General features: G+C 43.5%; 1 protein-coding gene across 1 annotated transcript in view; it reads left to right on the top strand.

Moving 5' to 3' along the window:
- The window catches only part of LOC143292901 (dual specificity calcium/calmodulin-dependent 3',5'-cyclic nucleotide phosphodiesterase 1A-like), a 583,953-nt gene that overhangs the window by 241,157 nt on the left and 332,796 nt on the right, over window positions 1-10,000 (top strand). The window lies entirely within an intron of this gene.

The raw sequence follows: 10,000 nt of genomic DNA, 5'->3' as shown, positions 1-10,000 counted from the left end.
CCAGCCTCAGTTTTACCCCCTGGCTTATTCCGTTGGCCAGCCTCGAATGAACCCCCGTGGTGCTTAGTGGCTAGTAAAGATCGACCCCTTGCCTATAGTTGGAAACTAACCCCCGTTTTTTGTTGGTTTCACCAAGCTATTGAAAAAAAACAGCAATGAATATGGGTTTGGTTGGACCAGGCTCAACTGTCTCCCCAAAATCTTGTCTACATTACAACTTATTACCGAAAGCAATTGTGAGGAGGGGGGGGGTTAAGTATGGGGGTGGTGGGGGGGTTCTACTTCAATGATCTGTATCAGTTCCAACTGGCCCAAATATAATTTTAGTTTCCTGGGATCATCTCAAAATGATCAAGATATCAAAATATCTGCACGTTACCCATACACACACTTTGCCCCCTTACTTAAAACTTGTTTCATATTGCTTGCTTAATGTAATCCAATACAAACGACAGACCCAAACATATCTGCACATTACCCACATACACATCTATCTGTCTATCTCTGTCTCTTTGTAGCTGTCTCTGTCTCCCTCTGCATAATGAATATCGTTCATACCCATAATTATTCAAACACTCGACTGTTGGCCGCCGTTCTTTCTCTGTTTCTGGACCTTGCAATTGGAATGAACTTCCTCTTTCTCTTCGTCAGGTCTCCGCACTCAGCTCTTTCAAATCTGGTCTTAAAACCCACCTCTTCCCAAGATAGCCTCCCTTCCCTATCTCTTCCTTGTTTTGAGTTCTTCCAGTTTTAGAGTTATGCATGCGTATGAATGACTGGTGCGAAAAGCGCTGTGATTTGTCAATGCACAAGATTCAGTGCTATATAAATACCATTGTTATTATTATTATTATTGCCAGATCTCCTCACGACAGCTGCCAACAGAACGGCGTGGCGAGCTATGACATCTTCCTCATGTCCCCCCAACGACCCCAGCGGTCGAGGGAATGAGTGAGTGAGTGAGTGATTATTATTCTTAACTCGAGGAGGCGTTTCTGAAAAATTCATAAATCGGCTAAGTAGATGACTGACCAGCAGCGTAACCAAAAGCGCTTTTGTCAGGTCTTGAGGGGGAATAAGAAGAAAATACGTAAAATAAGATAAAAAAAAACAAAAACAACAACAACATATAAATAGTTAGATTAATGAAGTGATAAATCGCAATAGTAAACAAAAATATGAACGAATAGATAAATAAAAATCATAAACTGATAAATAAATGACGTAAATGATAAATAATCATATGAAACATGAATAATGATAGGAATAACAATGTGAAATTAATAAATTGATGAATAATATATATATATATATATATATATATATATATATATATATATATATAAATTATGTGTGTGTATGTGTGTGTGAATATAAAAATAAGGGTAAATACACACACACGCACACACACACACACACACACACACACACACACACACACACACACACACACACACACACACACACACACACACACACACACACACACACACACACACCAGATATGCAACAAATATGCAGTCTCACAAACCTATTATGGAAGCACAAACAAAATGTTTACATGCACAACAAGAACAACAACAACAACCATAGTACGAGTTGTCCGTTTTTACCGGACCTCCAAAGCGGCTGCCGCAATGGTGTGGCTGGATTGGGTATTGTCGCACAAGACCCCCTCCACCCCCCCACCCCCACCCACCGCCCCCTCCTCCTCACCCCCGCATCCGCCACCCCGCCCTGCTCTTAGACTTTGCCGCTCTGCACCGGGCCTTCAGCCCCTCTCCCCACCCCCATCCTCTGCCCATCTCCTTCCTCCCCCACCTTGTCCTATCTCTTCCTGTCTTCTTGTACGCACTGTCCTTCCTTCCTTCTTTCCTTTCTTCGTTCCTTGGTTCCGTCCTTCCTTCCTTCCTTCTTTTCTTCGTCTCTTGGTTCCTTCCTTCCTGCCTTCCTTCCTTTCTTCGTTCCTTGGTTCCTTCCTGCCTGACTTCCTCCCTTTCTTCGTCCCTTGGTTTTTCCTTCCTTCCTTCTTTTCTTCGTTCCTTGGTTCCTTCCTTCCTTCTTTTCTTCGTTCCTTGGTTCCTTCCTTCCTTCCTTCTTTTCTTCGTTCCTTGGTTCCTTCCTTCCTTCTTTTCTTCGTTCCTTGGTTCCGTCCTTCCTCCCTTCCTCCCTTTCTTCGTTCCTTGGTTCCTTCCTGCCTGACTTCCTCCCTTTCTTCGTCCCTTGGTTTTTCCTTCCTGCCTGCCTTCCTTTCTTCGTCCCTTGGTTTTTCCTTCCTTCCTTCTTTTCTTCGTTCCTTGGTTCCTTCCTTCCTTCTTTTCTTCGTTCCTTGGTTCCTTCCTTCCTTCTTTTCTTCGTTCCTTGGTTCCTTCCTTCCTTCCTTTCTTCGTTCCTTGGTTCCTTCCTTCCTTCTTTTCTTCGTTCCTTGGTTCCTTCCTTCCTTCTTTTCTTCGTTCCTTGGTTCCTTCCTTCCTTCCTTTCTTCGTTCCTTGGTTTCTTCCTTCCTGCCTGCCTTCCTTTCTTCGTTCCTTGGTTCCTTCATTACTGTTTTCCTTTCTACTTTTAAACTTTGCGTCCTTCCTCCCTCCCTTCCTTTTTTCCTCTTTGATTAATCTCTCTCTCTCTCCCTCTCTCTCTTATCCACCTCTCTCTCTCTTCCTTATTCCTTTCTGCTTTGCATCTTTCCTTTCTTCTTCCTATCCCCTTTCCTGCTTTCCTTCTTTTCTTCTTTGCATCCTTTCTTCCCTCCTTCCATCCTTCCTTCTTTCCACCCATCCCTTCTTCCTTCTTTTCTTTGTGGATGTTTTGATTCATTTTCATTTTCCATTTGCCCTGAGGGCTGGATGAAAAAAAGCACATGTATGCTTATTCCACTTCCCTCAATAAAAAACTTCGTTCGTTCGTTCTTATTTCCATCCTCCCTTCCTTCCTTCCTTCCTTCCATCCTTCTTTCTTTCATGAGATCTTTTCTTTCTTCCTTTTTCTCCCTTCACCCTCTGCAACTGGTGTTTGTCGCTTCATTCTATCTACCCCCGCCCCACCCCTAACCAGCCATGTTAGCTCTCCTTTACTTTAAAGAACCCCCCTTCCCCCAAAATTCAGTGATGGATGAATATAAAAAAAAGGGTGGGGGCTTGTGGGGGCCGGGGGGCGAGGGGGGTGGGGTGGGGGGGTGGGGGGGCTGAATGACTTTTTCTTTGCTTCTCTCTTTCTCTGTCTTCTCTCTCTCTCTCTCTCTCTCTCTCTCTCTCTCTCTTTTCTCCCTTTCCTTCTCCCCTCTCCCTGTCCCCACTCTCTCTCTTTCCTCTCTATGTCTCTCCTTTTACTCCCTCTCCCCTTCCCCCCCCACTCTCTCTTTCTACCCTCTCCCTGCCCCCCCCCCCCCATACCCCACCCTCCTGTCAAGCCAGTCAACCCAGTGCAGGCCCTCCTACACTGCCCAACACCCCACCCCACACCACACCACACCCACCCCTAGCCCCCTCACCGCCCTCCTCCACCCTCCCTCCCTACTTCTCTCCCTCCTTTCTACCCATCCCAACCCCACCACTCTCAACCACTTGGTCGCAGAGGTCTGGCCGAGAGAGAGAGAGAGAACGCTGGGAAAAGAAGCAAGTTCCATCCATCCAGCCCTACCGTGTTGTGTTCAGCCCTAACCCAGCCCAGCCGTCCGTCCCACCCTTCTCCTCTACAGACACTTTCCAGCAGATTGGTGTTTGGGCAGAACGTGGTGGTGGGTTGCTGGGGTGCATCTTGCTTTTTGCTCGCTCGCTCGCTCGCTTGCTTGCTTGCTTGTTGCTTGCTTGCTTGCTTGATTGGTTGGATGGATGGTCAGCCACCCGGAGAGTTGTGAGGTGGAGAGGAATTGTAGTGGTGTGGTGTGACGGTGGTCGGTCATCTGTGCTGCTGTTGTCGTACGGTTCGATGGTGATAGACAGGATAACGTTTGGTTTCAAGTGTTCCACAGAGAGAGAGAGTGAATTTTCAAGTTTCGGAAGCATTGGTATTTTCTCAGGGAGCGTGTGTGTTTTTGGTAAAGTTGTCAAGGGTTGGGTGAGTGAGAAGTGTTCAAATACCGGTTTCTTTTTCTTTTATTTGATTAAAAAAAAAAAGTATCCCCCCCCTTTTTTTTTTTGTTCTTTATGTTGTTGATAATTTTATATTGCCTTCACGTAAAGTGAGTCAAACGTAAGCATGCTATCCCGTTTTACCATTGATTAAGGCATCAAGGGCCGCATTCACATTACCTGCATACTTCCCCCAACAATATGTGTGAATAATGAAGTCTGTAAAGTGCTAAAAGTAACAGCAGCGAGCGTTCATCAAATTGTTTTGTGGCGCTTCCGGTGTTAAAGAGTTCAGCTTCCTGTGAATCAAATGGTTTCGTCTGAACTGACACTGAAGCGGCATTTGTTTTTGTTTTCATTAAGATGTAAAGAAAAAAGAAAAACAGATTAAAAAAAAGTGAAAGCCTGTTTGCTTTCTCAGGATTTCACATGACTCGGAAAATTCATTCGTAATCGAAGTTCGATTTGTCGTAGAGAAAAACACTCACTTGTTAATGGAAGTTTCGATAACGACGATGGCAATTTCACCTAGGTAAACGACCACAGGACAGGAAGAGATACAGAACAAGAGAAAAATAACCCAACCCAACCCCCACCCCGCAAAAAAAAAAAAGAAAAGAAAAGAAAAGCAAAACGAAAACTGGAAGACCTCTCCTAAATAGTAGAAGCGTCCTGATTTCAGCCATAAAGGATATTATAAAAAAAAAAAAAAAAAAAAAAAAAAAGATAGAGGAACCACCACCTTATGCATTGGCTCGCTCCTCGATCCGTATCATCCCTGAGCCAAAATCGTCGATCAATCAATCAATCAATCGTCCACAAAGTGATATGCAAGATCCGTGATATCAGCACGCTCCATTTCATCCATAAATCTGTTTCTGCCCCATCCCCTATCCTCCTTTACTCCCCAGCCCCAGGAAACCAAGTAGCCAACGACGACGATTCATTTCTCCCTAATTCCGATCCGGTGGAGATAGCAGACTGTGGAGAAGCGGCTGCGGAAATAATGGTTCGGATGGATATCCGACAGTGCCTGCATCGCGCCAAAAGTCACCACCACCACCACCACCACCAGCCTCTCCCTGCTGCCGCTTCTGGTCTGTGGAACACTGTGGGCAAGTGGAGAGTGCTGATGTGTCGGAATGCGCAGCTGCTGCATCTTTCTGGCTTGCCCAGCGGCCGCAAACTGCTAATAGGTGATGATAAATAATAATAACAACAAAGACGTTCGAAAATAAAGGATTCCGCCAGTAAAGGATTGTGTGAATATAGGATTTTGTGTGTAATCCGCTTGTTGTGAATACAGGATTTTGGTTGTAAACCGCTTGTTGTGGATAATCCAAATACATTTTTAGAAAGGCATTCGTAAAAAAACAACAACAACCGATTCATCAATGAAGGAATCGACGATAAAGGGGTTCGTCAATGAGGTGATTAGTAACCACAGGATTTCATTCGATGAATTCCTGGCAACTTTTTTTTTTTTTTTTTTTGTAATTTGGTTGTGTGTGCTTTTTATCTCTCCCTCGGTAGGATTATGAACGCTGTTTTCATAACACAGAGAACAAGAGACACTTTGTGATCGTCAAGTGAGAAATAAGATCAGAAAATACTGTCTTCTCAACAGCTGTCGCTTTATCATCGTCTTTGGTACTGTGTGTTTTTTTTTAAGTAACAGAAAACATTGGTCAGCACCGTTTTTCTTCGTTGTGTGGTGAAAAACAACATAAAAAACAAACAAACAAAAACACATAGCTCACATATCTTTGTCTCAAGAAGTTGTGTTGATGCACTATTTTCCCCCCTCAGTTAAGCTCGTTGAAACGTTTGTGTGTGGTCGTTGTGGTGTCTGTAAACGGACTGGTTTCCGGGAGCTGTTGGAGAAAAAGCTGATTCCGTGGATCGGAAACAGGGAAGCCTGATTGATGTCATCATACATTGTGAAACCACTCCAAGGAGGAGTACTGTGTTCCCTGCTTTGCTCTATAATGTGGGCTTAAGTAACAGTTCTCTCGCACCTTGCATAGATATCCAAAAAGGTAATTGGTACGGCAGGTTTTCATGTGTGTGTATTTATCTGTGTCTCTGTCTCTCATTCATTCGCTTATTCATTCACACATGCATACATACATACACACACGTGCGCGCGCGCACACACACACACGCACACACACACACACACACACACACACACACACACACACACACACACACACACACACACACACACACACACACACACACACACACACACACACACACATCAAAACGAAGAAAAGAACTGAATGATTATGCTGTTCGTTCACCTTTTGTTTCTTTTCTTGTTACGCCTGAAATAACTGTAACTGGAAAAAGAAATAACTCTTTCTTCACTTCTTCATATGCATGCCCCACTTTCAGCGTTGCAATCAATTGTCATCATCTGAAATATTAATGATTCATAATTTGACCAGAAATTAATTTGACACGCTTCGCTCCGCGGTTGGCGACAATAAGGGATTTTCTTTCATTCATTTATTCATTCATTCTTTCTTTCTTTAAGAATTATTCCTTTGAAACCTTCGCAGAAAGGACATAATGTCCGATGGATCACGCTTACAGAGGCGATTTGCGAAAGATGACCGACTGAAATGAAATCCAAGACTTCGGTCAACCCACTCTGAAAACAGTTTTCACGAAGAAGAAGAAGAAGAAGAAGAAGAAGAAGAAGAAGAAGAGGAGAAAAAAGAAAACAACAGCAACAACAGTTTCAGTTTCAGTAGCTCAAGGAGGCGTCACTGCGTTCGGACAAATCCATATACGCTACACTACATCTGCCAAGCAGATGCCTAACCAGCAGCGTAACCCAACGCGCTTAGTCAGGCCTTGAGGAAAAAAAAAGAAAAAAAAGGTGAATAAATAATAGATAAGCTTACACAAATAAATAAATAAATAAATAATAACTATAATGTAAAAAAAAGGTAGTAGTAATAATAATAATAATAAAAAATAATAACAATAATAAATAAATAAATAAATAAATAAGATAACAATGATGATAAATAAGCAAATAGATGTAAAACAAGAAGACACACAACAACACTTTCAGACGCTCAGCGCAGAAAACACGCAGAGTCAGAGAGGGAAACAAATGCCGTTACTGTTAGTCAAGCGTTTTAATTAATTGGCGCGGGGGGAAGTGGTTAACCAAACGTGAAAGAGGAATGCCCTGTATGGCTCCATGCATGCCTCTTACATCGGAGATTTTACCTGGCTTGATTCGTGTGAGGATCTGTTCTAAAAACCTAGCAGTCATTGACAGGGCGGTGTGATTATTCATTTATAAAAAAAACAAAAAAAACAAAACAACAACAAAAAAAACAACAACAACAAAACAACCAAACAAACAAAAAACAAACAAACCCCCACAAAAAACAAAAACAACTTCAGGCTGAGCGATAGAAATTATATCGTGGACACCAGTTGTTGGGAAAACTGGAGCAAAAGTTCAGAGACAGAATCCTGATATTGTTACATCAACTGCCTGGTGTTTAGAATGGTGACTTCAAGAACGCGTGAACATTTGATATAGGTGTTCTCTCGACTGGAGATTTAATGGTAATTACGGTAAACGCAAGTCTTCAGATTGAATTACAGGTTCTCCTACGCAAATGTGCTGTGTCAATGACAGAAATGTAATGAGCAGCGCTCATACCACATACAAGCATAAACAGTGAAAGCAGATTCTGTCGACCTATTGGTTGGTGTAACCTGATCTACCTGCTTATAAACCCAGACTTAATTACTTTCATAATAGCTTACATCAACCGAAAGCAGTCACTTCAAACGATCATGTGTGCAAATTATTGGATGTAAATCCCCGAGCATGAGATCTCCGTTATTGCCTGAAGAGAGAAGCAAAGACTTGAACCACCGACGAGTGTGTTCTACGTTCCTCCTGTTTTTTTATCGTCTCTTTGTGTGAATGCTTTGTGTCACCGCGTTTGGGACCCTGGCAGAGAGTGATAAAGGAGGAAACCCATTGACTGAATGAGATTGCAAGTCTCCCGGCTTGGCTTAGATGCCTGGAGGGCTAGCAGATAACATTGTGGACAGAAAAAGAAGCTAGAATCCTTCTGTTTGACCCTCTGTGGAAAGCGTCTGGAGATAAAAGCTGTCCCCGTGAAGAAGACAGTCCGTATTTTACGTGTCTGGAGACACGACTCTGAATTGATTTCGTTTGTTTCGAAATGGTCACTTTGGGCTGATGAAACTGTTAGGCTCCAGCATTCTTTGAAAGATTTAAAGGGAAATACCAATGGAGAGTGGAGCATTGTGGTTTCTCAGGGGAAAACACTTTCAAGTGTAGAACATCGGGATTCATGAAAACATGATTATACGTTTGGAGTGGGACCTCTTCACACGTTAGACGTTGATGATGTACTGAGCACTTCCACTCAACAACGCGAAACTAAAATACCGTCGTCTATAAAACAGAAAAGAATGCATTTTCGTGAAACAGTGAGAAACGTTTTTTTGTGCAACATAGTGGCTGACTACAGAGACAATTTGAATGTGAATGGAACGTGCTGCCATGTGTGCAGAGTGACAGTCTTCACAGGAACAAGACACCAGTGGTGGTATGCTCCAAAAGAGATAAAGCAACAAAAAACAACCACACTTTTGGACGATCTTCGGTGAAAGATACCTAACTGCCATACTGTTTCCACATGTACTCCTTTGTCAAATTTGACCCGGACGTCACAGTATGAAACCCTTCGACTGCTAACCGTCACGCAGAACAGTGTCTTTGTTTTGTTCTTTTCTGGACACAAGAACATTCAGTGTCATCATTTGCAGTAGTTATCAAAAAGAACAAAACCATATGAACCACACAACAACCTATAACTTATACCACCAGTCAGGATAAAAAAAAAAGAAGAAGAAAAGAATCATCTTGCACCCGTTCAGATGTCAGTTCGCTCAAAGTGCTTGCGCAAGAGGACACACTGAACCCCCCCCCCCCCCCCCTCCCAAACACCCCCCCAAACCCCAACTCCACCCACCACACACACCACACCCCAATCCCCACCTCCCTGAAAATATACAGACGTGCTCAAAGAACATTTAATAAGAGACATATCCCACAATAAGAGACCAACAAATCTCACACACTGACCAATATCGAAACAGTCGAGAAAAACCAAACCAAAAGAAAAACAAAAGACAGACCATACCAAAGTATGCAACAGAGTTCAATCTCCATCGCCACGAAGACGACGAAGACGTTGTTCTGACTGGGGACAGACAAGTGCTTTCTTCCTTCAACCATGTCGACGCCCAAGACAGAACGGGAGAAGACAACAACGATGCCAGACAACCACCCCATGACTACTTCTTCTTCTCCAAAGGAGGACGACTTCCTGCGACATAGTCTGGAGATGGTGATGGACGAGGAAGAAGAAGAGGAGGAGGAGGAGGAGGAGGGAGGGGAAGGGGAGGTGGAGGGGGAAGAGGAAGAAGAGGATGAAGAGGACATGCCCACGGTTCTGGTGACTCCGGAGACTGAGGCTTCCCTGCTCCGCCAGAACAGCCTGGGATCTGGCAGCAACCGGAGAGGATGCGTGGTGCATCTGGATGGCCATCGCTACACCATAGGTTGGGGATTGTTTAGTTTAGTTCGTCTTGTTCCTTTCTGTTCTTACTCTTGTTCTTGTTCTTGTTCTCGTTCTTGTTCTTGATCGTTGTAATCATCATCATGTCCTCCTCCTCTTCCTCCTTCTCTTCCTGCCCTCCCTCCCCTTTTGCTTCTTCTTCTTCTTCTTCTTCGTCGTCGTCGTCTTCATCCTCCTTCGACTCTTGTTGCTATTGTTTTGTTGGTGTTGTTATTGTTGTTGATGTTATTATCACCACCTTCTTCTTGTTCTTGTTCTTGTTTTTCTTCTTCTTCTTCC

Source organism: Babylonia areolata, chromosome 1, assembly GCF_041734735.1.
Source record: "Babylonia areolata isolate BAREFJ2019XMU chromosome 1, ASM4173473v1, whole genome shotgun sequence".
Lineage (NCBI taxonomy): Eukaryota > Metazoa > Mollusca > Gastropoda > Neogastropoda > Buccinidae > Babylonia > Babylonia areolata.
The sequence above is the reverse complement of the archived record's forward strand: the minus strand, read 5'-3'. Positions and strand labels throughout refer to the sequence as shown.